The 14,190-nt window shown below is 46.5% G+C and overlaps 1 protein-coding gene and 1 long non-coding RNA gene across 15 annotated transcripts in view; one reads left to right on the top strand and one right to left on the bottom strand.

The window, feature by feature from the left end:
- The window catches only part of Gbs-70E (Glycogen binding subunit 70E), a 23,994-nt gene extending 12,927 nt beyond the window's left edge, over positions 1 to 11,067 (bottom strand). Inside the window, exons 1-2 of one of the 4 annotated variants that reach the window (XM_076373270.1) lie at positions 3,607 to 3,766; positions 3,071 to 3,251 (exon numbers count right to left, since the gene is read on the bottom strand). The gene's annotated coding sequence lies outside the window, so the exon portion shown is untranslated. Of the gene's footprint in view, positions 1 to 3,070; positions 3,329 to 3,606; positions 3,767 to 10,918 lie in introns of those variants that run through there. The other 3 variants (XM_031986772.2, XM_031986777.2, XM_031986776.2) reach the window with 3 other exon arrangements.
- Positions 16 to 14,072, top strand: LOC116431413 (uncharacterized). Of its 11 annotated transcripts, none has more exons than XR_012999959.1 (9): positions 16 to 150; positions 436 to 894; positions 1,052 to 8,002; positions 8,081 to 8,225; positions 8,302 to 8,592; positions 8,708 to 8,819; positions 8,945 to 9,502; positions 9,604 to 9,711; positions 10,936 to 14,072. It is a non-coding gene; the product is annotated as an uncharacterized LOC116431413 (long non-coding RNA). The 11 variants fall into 11 exon arrangements; XR_012999963.1 differs by having other exon boundaries at positions 132 to 894; positions 10,936 to 11,111; positions 13,894 to 14,072; XR_012999966.1 differs by having other exon boundaries at positions 132 to 894; positions 8,945 to 9,298; positions 9,373 to 9,502.
- Positions 14,073 to 14,190: the final 118 nt, after the last annotated feature.

Here is a 14,190-nt window from a genome sequence, read left to right on the forward strand (position 1 = left end):
GGGCGCGGGCAGTTGCCAGATATTTCGTCAACGGAACCGCGGCTAGAGGATCACCGATCACGCGGGACACGCGTCGGCGATCAAATATTTCCGAGTAGAAAGATCCCCGAGTGGGAAGGCACGAAGCGCGAAGGGAGCTAAGTCAGTCTCGTAGGTTTCAATGAAATGTTATCTCTCGGTTGCAGAATCAGCCGGCTCGATCTGTTGACCGACTTGCTTGCCGGCGTAGATAGCTCCGGATATTTTTCCGAATACACAGAACTAGATATACCTGTCCGGGCGATAGTGCAACGACATCTCCATACACGACCCGGCCGAGAAACTTGAAATTCGAAACATTCGTCGCGTTCCCTTCCGATTTACTTTCCCCTCGTAACGATCTGAATGCAATTAGTGATCCAATTCCGGTGTAGCCGTTGCCACGATGTATTACAGGACAATTGAATTGCCGAGTAAGCAACGACTCAGCAGTCCGAAAGTTGTGCATCGAATCGAAGCTTCGAACGTTGAAACGTAAATGTCTGTTGCACTATCGAATCGAAGAATCTTGCCAACTAGGAAGTGCAATGACGAGAGAACTCGTCCTCGATTCAACGCGCCGGTAATCAAGATAACTTCTACAAGAGAAGAACGCAGTGAGGCCGCGATCGATCCGGAAACGAGAGGCTAAGGGAAATTAGCTGGTCGCCTGGACGTGTCGAGCGCGTCGACGGATATCGTACGACGGAGAACGTGGACACGCTGGTTCTATCACGGTGGCGGTCTTCTACGTGTCGGAATAGGGGCCCTCGTGTAGTCATGTTACGCCGTGGAGTAGAATTACTGGCTCTTAACTATGGCGATAGTCTTCTTCTCCCGTCCCGCGAGACTCGCTCGCAGAACTAGACTCGGCATGTAAGTACCAGACCGGAACCGAACGACACACGCACGCACACACGCTGACACACCGTCGACACACCGCCGACGGCGTTCGGTGCGTGAAACCTGGAGGAGAATGATACCAGCGCGCACGGATCAACCGGTATCGTGAATTGGATGTTTCGGGTTTCAGGCGACTCGAATGTTATGACCGGTCATTTCACGATCTCCCCCTCGGTTCCCATTCAACGGAGAGAGACTGCTGCTGGAACAAGGGAAAAATGATTTTGTAATCGTCGTCGTCGTCGTCGTCGTCGTCCCGAGGAGAGGCAAATAAACGAGGATCGGCGAACCCCTGCATTCCTGCAGCACGCGATCGCCCCGACGTCGCGTGCACGGCCGGTCACCGGTGACCGGCGCTGCCGTACGCGGCGTCCGACGAAACTGAAATCCAATTCCCATTGACAGTAAAATTGCTTTCCACATTATACCCTTTAATGCGGCTCGTCGTCTCGAGGGGAATTCGTAATTAAGCAATTATCGCGGATAGAGAAGTAAACGGTCTTCTTCCGGCGCTGAATGCACCGCGTCCCGAAGCGGACGGCTGATAAGTGTATTTATAGTTGCGACACCGCGGTGTTCCGAGAGAAAAATTAACGACTTTTAATTAGCCTCGCGATCAGAAGCGATGTATTATTATTCGCGAGGCTAACCTCGTGCACGCCGCGAATAGTTAATGAGAACGAGCGAGATCGACTTTGTCGCGCGACGAAAAAAAGTCGTGGAACAGCTCCGAGGTTAGGGGTGACAGTAAACGGCTTATGCATTGTTTATCGTTACGTGAACGGGGTGTCAAGGTCGGACTGTGTATTCGGCCTGTTAGAACAAACGGAGGAGACGAACGACGACGACGATCGGAAGGAGAAAAAAAATAAAAGAAAACGGAGACTCGCTTATCGTGTAATTTTCTGCATATTTTGACTCGTGACTCTGCGCCGCGTAGACTGCATCGGTGGTATCGTCGAGATTTTTCCTGCGGCGTTATCTCGCCGACAATTTTGTCCCGTTAACTTCTTAACCCGCCGGCAATAACAACAATATACCCGTGGCAACAACGTGCATTGTCGGTCGCGCGGCAATGAATCTTCCGTGATTCAGTGTCTCAGTCAAACTCGAGCGGGTTTCTTGTGCAATCATTGTTTTTCAACTGATAAATCCGGCAATTAAAAAAGAACAAACAAGATGGCGGCCGGTGCATCTGAAAAAGAACGACACTCGCGTGAACAACCGATCGCGATGCAACGAAAGGGGCAGGAGGGGGAGGAGGAACACGGTCTGACCTTTACGCGTCGTCGGCTGAAATCCAGCTCGCAAAAGTTTTCTAGGTTAAACGACACATTTCGTCACTCGTGTCTGTTTTTCTATTTCTCGTTCGTCCGCGATTAAAACGGTTCGCGTTGGTCAACGCCGCTTATCGCCCGACATCTGCGCACCACCGTACGCTACGTGACATTCGGTTCACATGTTCCAGGGGTCCAACCGATACCGATAACTCGCCGGAGAAATCTGTATACGTACGCCGGTACATCGGTTCCCATCGTGCGTCCTCGACACGTCGTCGTTCCAGTTTTGCAAAACGAGCAAACCGACCGACGGATTCCTATGGATTTACGATCCAACCTTGCCTGTTCCGTACGAGGGGGGCCCCATAAAAAAGTACGCTAGGTGGGCGACAGGCTGCGTCAAGGAATGCCAACGATGCGCGTCGTACATTCGTCAATTTACAGAGGGCAGCGTTTGCACCCGAAATATACCCGATTCGGTCGTATTTATCAACTATTTACGCTGTTCGATGACTACGCGTCTTCTCGCTTCGATGGACCTCGACGACAACGTTCGGAATAAATCTAATAAATATTTATCATAACGGTAGACTTCATATTCCAAAATTGATAATCTGTTTCGTGGAATTCTCCGTCGGTAATATTCTTCTGCAAAAGGATCCTCATTCTCCCGCGAGAGAGAAAAAAAGGGGGAAAACATTGCGTGAGAAATCGCGGCAATGATGTAACAGTCTCGCGAAATAACTTTAGGTCTATTTATGGCGCGTCGCGCGAGGAGGAAAAGTACCCGAAGAAAGCGGAACCGGTGACGAAAAATTCCCCGGGGTTGGAAACGGGGCGCGATAAAAAGTGAACCGCCGACTACGTACCAGCACGTCACCAGTATCTTTATGTTTCATAACTTTGCGGCCGGATTGTCCCGTGATGAATACGTGTTCGAACCAATCGTGAATCACGGGAATGGGACGACACCAGATAACACGCTCGATCGTCTCCTAATCCAGACGAAACACTGCTGATCCCGTTGTTTGCTCACATGTCGGTCCAGACCTATTATTTAACTATCGATAAAGCTCGATATCTACCGATCGATCGGTCAAGTGGTTTATATAACCCGATAGAAGGTACGTCCGCTACTCAAGAAATGTGGAACTGCGCATAAACCCTTTTCCCGCCAATTAACAGTCCCTTCTGCGCAGCCGCCATTTTATTGCGCATCGAATGAATCATTCGCGAACATTGTTGTGATTTTGATTACGCGTAGAGCTTTATCGTTTTTATACGACTAAAAAAGTCTATTCGATAAATAATTGGCGAATAATTCATATTCGATTACCGAACGGTAACGTTGCAGCGCAGACACAACTGAGATTACGGTCCCCATGCTACAAAGTGTTGAACTTACAAAGTCCGATCGAATCCCTGGAATATTTCTGGCTGTTCTAGCTCGAGTCCCGCGGTGACGAAACCGAACGACCGTTAGGTTCATTTGAAGGTTCACGTTTCAATAATTCGCCGTGATAATCGCGGGCAGATTAGGAATGGTCGCGACCCTCGGCTAGTCATGGTACAGGCATGTTCGCGTTTCGTGACTCGGGCGAGAAAATTGCGCAGCCGTCACGCTATTTCGACTGTACGCCGGGTTAAAATTAGAGTGGCGCATCTTCTAAACGCTACATACACTGCGACGCGTTACGCCCTTGGAACTGGTCCAATCGTCTGCCCGCCCGAGGGACGCAAATGGACTTCCTTTCAAGCGGGAAATCAAACGCGTGCCCGCCGCGAGATTTTCGAAACTGAAAACCACTTTGTTTCTGCGACGCGGCGATCCGGAGGAGTCTATCGACCTCGTTCGTTTCACGCGTAACCAATCTGGTCGAAACGTTCGCAGCTGCGAGATCTAGATTAGGTTTAACTGCTGCGTTTATTCACTTAACCTAACTCGCGAGCGCGCAGCGTTGCGTTCAGCATTTCATTTTACCGCGGTTGTTCGCTAATTAATTTATCTTTCCTCGGTGATTCGGCGATTCGGTGAGTACTTGGTTATCTTGTTTATTTGATTTTCACCGTGCACTCGGCTCTCGCCCGACTGTTTGTTATAAATATTTTCATCGGCAACGTGTGCGACGATAACTTTAATTGGCATGTTTATTACTATGATTATCTAGCCACGAGACTGGCGAACATGTGTCGTACAAATCGATGCTCGCTCGGTGCGTCTAGCCGCTAAACGAACTGCTTAAAATAACTGTCTGGTAGGATCTACGGGAAACCTGATCCTCGTTTACCTTTTTCTCAGTCGCGTCGTGTTTGTACGGTGTCAGTTTTGCTCTTGGACATTCGAATAGTGCCGGGTAAGGGTGTTTTCTATGAATACATTTTCCAAACGTGTTTTTCTATTTGAGTAACCCCGCGTGGACCACCCAGGCTCCGTTTCTAGGTTAGAATTGTTCGGTCGAACCGATCCTGCTGCGTCTACAGTTTCATTGAAACAAATGGAAGTTCACACACGTTCCGAGTGAACGAGTATCATTGATAAAATATTATTTTTAATCCATCCCGGCGATTACAGAGAATTTATATTGAACGGCCGTTATCTAACGAGCGTCGCGGCGGAAAAAAGCCGGCATATTTCAGTCCCGAGCGTTTCAATTATAATGAAATTCTCATCTATTGTTAATTACTGTCAATCGCCCCCGATAACGAGAGGTCGCGGGTTATTGCAAGTCACGTGCGGAATTAGACTACGACTAATCCGAGAGATAATGGTGGCGAGGCGGATACATATGTATTTATATACACATATATGTATGTATATATATTTACATATATGTACATATATATACACAATCCCTGATTTATCATAGACTTCAAAAATTTCGCAAAAATTGACCAGCCGGAAACGTTGACAACCGATATCTCGAACGATAAATTTCCCCGTCGGACGAGTAATTAACAGTTAATTAATGGAATCGACCACGTGGAAGAATCTCGCTGGCGATTCCATGGAAACCGTACGAAAAAAAGGAGAAAAAAAGGAGAGAAAAAAGGTCGCGCGCATTTTGATAGAGGTTATAACGAGACAAAAATATTATTATCATTATTATTATTTATTCCATTGAACGGAATAAAGTTCCTTCTTGAATAACCGTGTAATCGACGATACGCGAAATTTGAGGGCGGTTAATGAGGTATCATTAACAAATTATAAATCAAAGGTCGTTCCGCTCGTCGGCGACGATATTAAGTAGTTGCACAAGAGACTCATAGATTACTCTGCAGTGAAAAATGTGTGTATTGGTTGGAAAATATAGCGTGATTTCTTTTATCATGGTGCACGGTCGATAACGCCGACGATAAATAACATCGCCGCCTTAATTCCGACGGATTTCGATGCACTTCTCGCGACAGTCGCTAATTAAGCGATCGTCCGCATTTATCGCGGTCATGTAAACGTGCACGCGCGCCACCGGATGTACAAGTGGGAGAAAAAATTCGCACGGTCCAACCGAGTGAATCGCGCACGACGAGTATACGCGTCATCTTGTCATTCGAAACGACACTAATTTATTCGACAATGAATTATTCCAGCTTTTAAATAAACATTCAACCTTTCTCTCGCTTCAGTTCTCCATGAAAATAAATCGCAGGCGTCTCGAGTGTAACGTATATGCACGTCATCGGTTGATTTTATTCATGCAAGCTACGTTTGTAAAATAAAATTTTACCGAATTAATTGATCGGAGTAATATTGATGGTTAAGGGTAAAGTCACGTCGCGCGAATGCTTTCTTCCGACACTGTATGTCGGAGTGTCATCAGTCGTAACGTTAACGGGTACCGACGACTCCGATAACAACAAATATACGCGCGTGTACCGCTCTTTCTGTTGATGAAACTTACATTCCTCCACTTTTTAAAATATCGATACGAATTATGTAAAGGCTTATTATGTAATCGATCGATAACGCCGGACGATACGTAAAAATACGCGTAGCGGAGAGAGAGAGAGAGAGAGAGATATACGTGTACATATGTATATGTATGTATGTTATATATAAAGAAGATTAGGGAGTAGGGGGACTTGTATTCATATACTCGAAGACCTTAACGAACCGACGAATCTCATCGTTACGTTGAAACCTTTGAGCATGCCTGACCTATGATAACGACGAGAATTCATTGGAGTTTTTATTTCGAGCCGATGCAATTATTTAAAGACGATTATAATTGAATATATTATTAAATCGCGTTATCTTTGTTCACGAGTCGTTTGTTATCGACACTTTTTTGCGAGCGAGGACTTCGTATCCATAGAATTGAACTTTTTGGTCAATATCAGTTGGCTCCGTATTTAATTGAGGTTAAACGATCGGCAAACTACCAGAGGATTTCTTTCCCCACGAAAGTTATTTGCTCGGCGAAAAGTAAACATTCGGGCCCGAGGAAAAGATTCCATTATTGACAAAATATGCCCAGAACCGGTTTTCATTTACACGAAAAAGGAAGGGAAAAAACAACAAAAGTGGCTAGCAGCGTGCCGCCGCTAGACAAACCGGTTAGCAAAATTTAAATATTTTCTTTTTACGGCACGAACGACTACGTTTCTATCACGCGACGACCCTGCCGTTAAAAGCAGCCTTGATGAGCTATGTGTTAATCCTTCGTCCTTCAGATCTTTTTTTTTGCTACTTTTAACACGCACACACGCACAAAGACGCACAATACATTGTTACGCGACTCTGCATTACCAATAAGGAAGGAAACGAACGAGATAATCGGTACACACCGCGACCAAGAAAATGAGGAAAATTGTTCGAATATAACCTCAACGACTCTCAAGAAAAAAAAAAAAAAAGAAAAAAAACAAATACGTATCGGTAGGTTAGCACGAACAAAAGAGCAATAAAAAAAGAAGAAGCCAAGGCCACGGCAGCTAAAAATATACGCGCGTGCGAATCCTTCGGCTGGATCAGAAAAAATTTGATTAAACCGCTAATATGTAAACAGCCATAAACTTTCTCTCTCTGCGGAAGACACACTGGCCGTCGGTCGCGTCGTCGCCTGCGTCGCGCGGAACACGAGCCGGGCGCGTGTCGCGGGCGGGAAACCTTCCGAAAAATTTCATCGGATAATCCGCGCGTCTGGCGCTGCCGCCGTTAGAAGCAACACACAAGCGAGCCGTAACAGTTCTCAGACCGGTATTTTTCAGCGATCAAAGGCGCCACTGAGGTCGGATCCTCCGCTCTTATCGCGTCGCGTTTCTGGTTCGAAGCAGCCCGATAACCGACATATCCTTGCCGACCGCCAGTACACCCTCGAGCGCGGAATCTTACCGGACAAAGTTTAATCGCCGAAACCATAAAGAAGACGCAACACGTCGCGTAGATCGCGCGAGATGCTTTTGTGTACCCGATAAAGGGAAAACCGCGGTCGGCCCGCGATAAAACTATTCCGACACCGCTCGCGTGGCTCGTGCCCGCGGCTCGCGTCTAGGGACATAGAACGCTAATTTTAGCCGGCGTTTCTTTTCCCCCCACGGTTTCCGGGACTGACAACAGTTTCTCCCGCGGTTTTCGACGGATCGTCGGCTAGGGTTAACGGCTACGACTCGGTTATCGCTGTGGATCGTAAATCGTATCGAACCGCGATCCGAATATGACATCGAGTCGAGATAGAAGAAATATTTCGTACGATAAATTTCGCACGATTCTCGGAACGAGATGAGTGGCTTTATCCGTGTCCATCTCGATCGATAACGGCGGGAAAACACGATGACGAGGATACCGCGGTTAATCTACGGTACGTGCGAGAGCCTATGACACTATATTTACGTATCCGATAAGGATAGATTGCGTGTTTAGAATATAATTATTTCAGAGATACACTGGAATCTTTGCACGAGTGATAGCCTCTTGACTCTCGGTGATCTGTATGTGGAACAATAAGCTATGAGACGCTGATACACAGATAGCCAACGTTAGATAAATCGCGCAACGTGACCCGCACGTAAATATGCATCTCGGTAAATAATTTTAACTCCCGACGTTCCGCAATCATTCGCGGCGAGTTTTTTCCACGGTGATGATTTTTCTTTGCAGCGTCGCCGCTCTGGCTGTTGCGCAACGAAAATAAAAGGGAGGCCGGATTCCGCAGAACAGGTTAAGGTTAAAATAGGATCAGAGGGGGGCAGCACTGATCTATCCCATTCGGAACCGCATTGTCGCCTTGTGTAATTTCCAGGCAGAAGGGACCGCCGTATTCAAAAGCGTGACATAACAGCATCGGTGAGTCACGTGTTGGCGTAGCTGCCGAAACCAAACAGCCTACGCTCTTTTTTTCAAACAAATCGGTGTTACATAAGCCACCGAAGGGGCAACAAACTAACGCAGGTACGTTCACCGCGACAATTACTTCTCTCCTCGCATACCTGGACGCCACGGGTGAATCGTAGTTCCGGGGGCGTTGCGTAAAAATTTCATTCTAACCTAAATAATTCTGTTCCAGGCATCCACTCGCGTTCCTTCTGTCTCCCGTTTCCGGGAGGGATTTTTAAGGGTCCCGAAGGTGGTCGTTAGGGGACCAGCGGGACGCGTTCGAGACCCGTTAACCGGAAGAGGCAAGTCTGAACTGGTCCAGTTAGAGTTACGACGCATCTTTCCATTTACACCGATGATTATGGGCTCGTTAACCGTTTCGTAATGCCCGTGATTAATGCGGACCGCGTTGCGTTTGTTCTTTCAGTTGACGAGAGTCGGCCGGCCGCCGGTTAGCAGGTTCAGGCAACACGAAAATCGCCGGGCTTTTCCCTGCGCTTTCTCCGGAAGCGAGGCACACGCTCGTTGTAGGACATGCGTGGGAATTGTATGCGCAAACAATTCATCCGGCGTGTCGCCGACGGACCACGCGAGTAGGCGTCCGCGAAAGACGAGTGACCGGAAAACGCGTGCTTGTGCGGAGGCAGGAGAACAAGCGGGCACGCGAACTTAAAAACGAGCAAAATACATTTTAAGAGAGCAGTCAAGCCGGTTATGAGAAGAAATCTGTTGCGAACAGGCCTCGGACACGATTCATTGGAGACATTACCAGCGTTACTTTGCATGTTTCGTTCTGTTCGAGTGCCCTCTGAATAAAAATCAGACGAGTTACAGTTTCTCGGTCTCCTGTTTCAGGCCCTCGCGTCCCAAAGGAACTTTACGGCGTCATTTTCATTAAGACACAACTACGGGACAAATAATACTTTGTTCCCTCAAAGAAAAAAAAAAGAAACAATACTCAAACTATCACCCGCGAAGGGTTAAGGTAATCTTAACAAATCATTCTAATTACCACCATCGTTATCTGGCTCGCCCGATGATTTATGATTACTGTGCAACACTGAGACAGCCGATCGCTATTTTTAGAGAGCAAGCAAACAAATTGAAACGCGTCGAAGTAGGAAGACCAATCGCCACGCTAATCGCGCGTGTACTGGATGTCAGAGTATTAGAAAAGGAAATCAGTTAATTACGGTATGTGGTTAAAAAGTATTTTATTGTTTCCGATGTTGTGAGGTCAGGAGCCCGTTAATCAGTCCCCCGTTCGCATCATTCAAAGGCATTTGAGATTAAACAATAACGCTGCTAACAACACTCTTCCCGCCCCATAAGCATCTAATCAGGAGAGTCGATGTTCTTTCTTTATTCCACGATAAAACCGCGTTTCTTTGAAATGCAGATAGCCGCGCGAAGCCTTTCCAGAGTATTCGCTCCACCCGTGCACGTTCCTCGCATTCCGCAGCGCGTTTTCTTTTTCCCTTTAAGGCCATTGTTATCGTGTAAACGTGTTCTACGGCTTACCGCATTAACGCGCGCCTGATTTTCGTGTCGGCTGTCTGTGCTTCTTTTTTCATCGACCAACTAAATTTAGGCTCGACGTTCCCGACTCGCCGTGTCCCCTGTACCACCCCCGACGACAAAGTGTGTTCAATGAGAAATGGTCCGTGGATAGAATATCGTTTGCATGCTCAACATTGATAGGCAAAAAAAATGGCAAAAAATATTAGCGACCTAACGAGAAGGCAGTGTAAAACGGGTCGACTCGGTTCGCTCGATCGGATACTTTTTGCCAGGGGTGGTATATGGCATTCGTGACATTCCGTATGAACGTTATCTCGGTCAGTTTGTTTGTAAACAAAGGGGTCTGCTTCGCGCAGACGATAATAATACCAGTGCCGGACTATAAATGAACTTTATCGCGAGTTATAGCTGCATAGTGCTGCAACTAATTGTGTAACGCGCCTCGGTTACATAAGAAATTGTTGCGGATGCGCGACGAATGCGTTCTTGGGTCGCGTGCACGGATTCCGATGCAGATTGATCGCAGGCTGCCTATAGACAGGACCTCGTGAGTTTTTCGACCACTGCAGGCCAGTTGTCTGTCATGACACTGGGCCAAGTCATGCTCAACCCTAGAAGGGGGGCTTTCGCTTCGACTCGCCACGTATGAAATGTTAGAAACCCGTTCTTTCTAGAATACTTTTCCCTCAAAGTACTCGTCGAGAATCGACTCGCTTAATCCCTGCTGCAGGCAGTGGACGTGTACCAGCAACGACAAAGCTGTACACGAGTTATTGATTCTAGCGTCGAGCAGAATTTAAAGAGAAGCCCCAGATTGAGAGCGGGTGCAGCCTAGCCAGCAACATCAGAACCGTATGAAATTGTATGAAAAGTTACTCACGTATTTGTTTCTCTCAGGAACGATTCGAATGAGAAGTAGGCCAAAACCGAAGGACCAGTCCCTCGCCGCAGTCTCGAGCTTCTCGTTTCTTGGAGCCCGTTCTGCCAACGGAATCGAACGAATTCTCTCGGATTTCCAAGCGGTTTCTTAGGCTCCGCTGGGCTGCTGCGACCTGAACGTTCGGATATCACCGGTGAGTGGACTCTTCTACGGTGACACGGGTCGGTCCAAGTAGGGTCTTGGTGAAGTAGTCGAACACAACTCCGTTGCAAAGTGAAATGAAACGCGTACGGAAACGAAGTCGGGAAACCGGCGTGCGAGCGGAACGGATGGCTGAACGGTCCTCTTTCTTTTTCACGTGGTTACGAACGGTGCGGTATATGTCACCGGACCGTTGGGTTTGCCGAGGGTCACGAACGATGCTTGTTCATTCTCTGTGTGTTTCTTTTTGCCTTTCTTTTGTTTTTGGTTTGATTCGTTACGACACTTACGGACTAGGAATCCCGTGGTTGGATCGAAACTAGTGTCCAATTTGTCTGATAGACGCAAGAGAGGTTTTTTGACGAAGTACCCTCTTGGCTGATCGCCGGCGCGAGTCGCGCGATCTGACCTCCTCGTCCGTTCGACTGCGTCTGAAAGGACCGGCGCAAGTGTCATCCGACCATACGTTGCCGACGAGCCGGCACGGCGCGGCGCGCGTGCGCCACGCTCAGCCTCGTGCGTTTCACGTGATTCGGACGGATCCACGAATCAGGGGGCCTCGGGGCCCACGTGTACGCATTCTTACACGGTGCTGGCGACAAACTTGATTCGTGGGCCAGAAGTTAATAAGAATCGGGAAAAGGGAACGACAGCCGATCGTTGACCGACCACCGGTTTTTACCTGAATTTTTACTGCAAAACCCTCTATCCAGATACCCCAACGAACGGAACACGAAGAAAGTTGATTGCCGCATGACTCCCTCTCGGCCCGTTACCTCCTGAACGCACTTTAAAGCACCGCTTTCATCGGACCGCTCCGCTCGGGCATAGATATCGGGCTAGGATTTTTCAGGGGATCCGATTCAAATCACGTTTCGACGCCGCTTACGCGTCGACGCGTAGGTACGCTGCCGTACGAAAATTGCGTATCTAAGCTATCATGTAAACAGTGTGTTGAAGTAGGTATCTAGAGTAAAGATAGCAGCAATAAAAATGACATAACTCGGGGTATGAGGGTTAAACGCGAAAGCGTGATTCTTATTGGCAATCATTTTGTAAAAACACGCTTACGAATCGCTGATATAGTAAATACGTAACGAGGACCGTTCTTATCTTATTGAAAATTATATGATAATCCAAAGATGCAAGTAACGCGTATGCGGCGGAGGAGATGTATGTATTTCTTTTGCAAACGCTGACCTATGATAGAATCGAGAATTTCTATTTATAGAATTGCCCAAGGGTAGACGAAATTAATATTTAATATAGAATCTGCCGTTTATTTTCGAACTAGTCTCTACCGGTTCTACTCTGTAGAAAAACATTTAATTCGCGACACGCGCGAAATGTGACCAACGAAACCGAGGAACATCGTTCCCCTGTTGTTAAACAAATAGATGCGATTATGAATCGCATTGGTTTCGGAAACAGCCCTTTTCCTTGTATGAATCAGAGCAAACACGAATGAGTATTCAAGGGATTCACGCAGCGGGGTGCAACCGTTAAGATTGTCCGTTCCTAACGCCTGTTTAGAGGGACAATGAGTCACTGGAACTGAAAGTGAAATGATTCGAATCGTCGAAAGAGAGAGAGAGAGAGAGTAATTTATAATGTTTGTCGCCGGATCCGTAAATTCGTGTTAATCGGTACTTTATATATGAAACAGTGTTGCGCCACAAAAGTAATGTTCGCCGATAAGAATTTGTAAACAGAGTTGGTCTACGACCGTAGAAAGAAATTTGTTCGCTGGGTAGCCGCTCTATTGCCGGGCACGGATTAGACGGCGCAGGTATAAACGAGCCCTCTCGGGGTAACACGACACACCGCCATGTTAGCTCGGACGCAAAGACGTCTATTATATTCTAACGTGCTCCGTTAAGTCCATTGTCGCGCCGCGAGAGAGAGATTACAAACGCCTAAAACCCGATACCTCTTGCTCGGGAAGCTCGAAACTGTGAAGACATACTCGCCGCGAAGGACAATGTCGACTCCCGGTAATTTTTCCGCCGTTCAAACAAACAAACCGCCGCTAAGAGCCGTTTCGTCTCTCGTCTGGCAATCGTTATCGCGCGATTTTATTGAAACACCGATTTTTACGAGAAGTTAATCGCGAGGCGAGGATACGGCAAAATAAAATGTACGATGGACGTAACGATAAAAAGAATCTTCTTTCTTTTTTTTTTGTTTTCTTCCTTTCTTTGAATCAGTCCACTTTTTTTTTTGTTCTCTTACAGTTAAAGCATAATAATCAAACACGCTCGATCGACCGTCGGCTTCGAACGTTAACCAACGCAAGGGCAGACTTTTCTTTTCGTGTTACGGCGTTTGGTTCGTTTCTATCTTCCGCGCGAGAACGTAAAAATGAAGGAGAAAAGAACGAATAATCAACGAATGTCCGATTTGTTGCATCATCTTGAGCACTCGCTTAAACGAACACATACTTGATATATACACCCATAAATAAAACCGTCACCTAAATAATTATTAGGAGTGTATCGAGATAATAATTGAAAACATCTGTTTCCCTCGTATTCACACTCGCACAATTACATAGTCGCATACTGATTTCCTGTTCTTCTTTCTTTTTTTTTGTCGCCTTAATTGAGTTATAAGCGGCCTCGCGTCGCCGCCGCGGTGTACGCGTATACAAACAATAAAATGCCGCGAATCATTTGAAGCGAGATTACTTCTATTACTTTAGCGAGTCGCCTCGGCGACGATAATAAATAATAATAATATTAATAATAATAATAATAATAATTTTCTATTTATAGAGCGTTACGTTGATTCATGATCGTTTTATATAACCGGGATACTTCCAATTATGATGGAAATTTGCTTCCCGTGGTCCACGAAGAAAACAACTTTCTTTTCATAATTAGTAGCATTAAAGAAAAATGACTTCGTTGTCTATTTAAAAAAAAAAAAAAAAAGAAAAGAGATGAAAGTATGTTCATGATTAGACTTTATGACCTGAGAAAGAAACCAAATCACAACTCGTACGAAAGTATAATGAATTGGTTAAGGATAACCAATCAGCGTGTTTCGTTGGAAAAAAGAAAAAAAAAATA

This window comes from Nomia melanderi, chromosome 13 (assembly GCF_051020985.1).
Source record: "Nomia melanderi isolate GNS246 chromosome 13, iyNomMela1, whole genome shotgun sequence".
Taxonomy (NCBI): Eukaryota; Metazoa; Arthropoda; class Insecta; order Hymenoptera; family Halictidae; genus Nomia; species Nomia melanderi.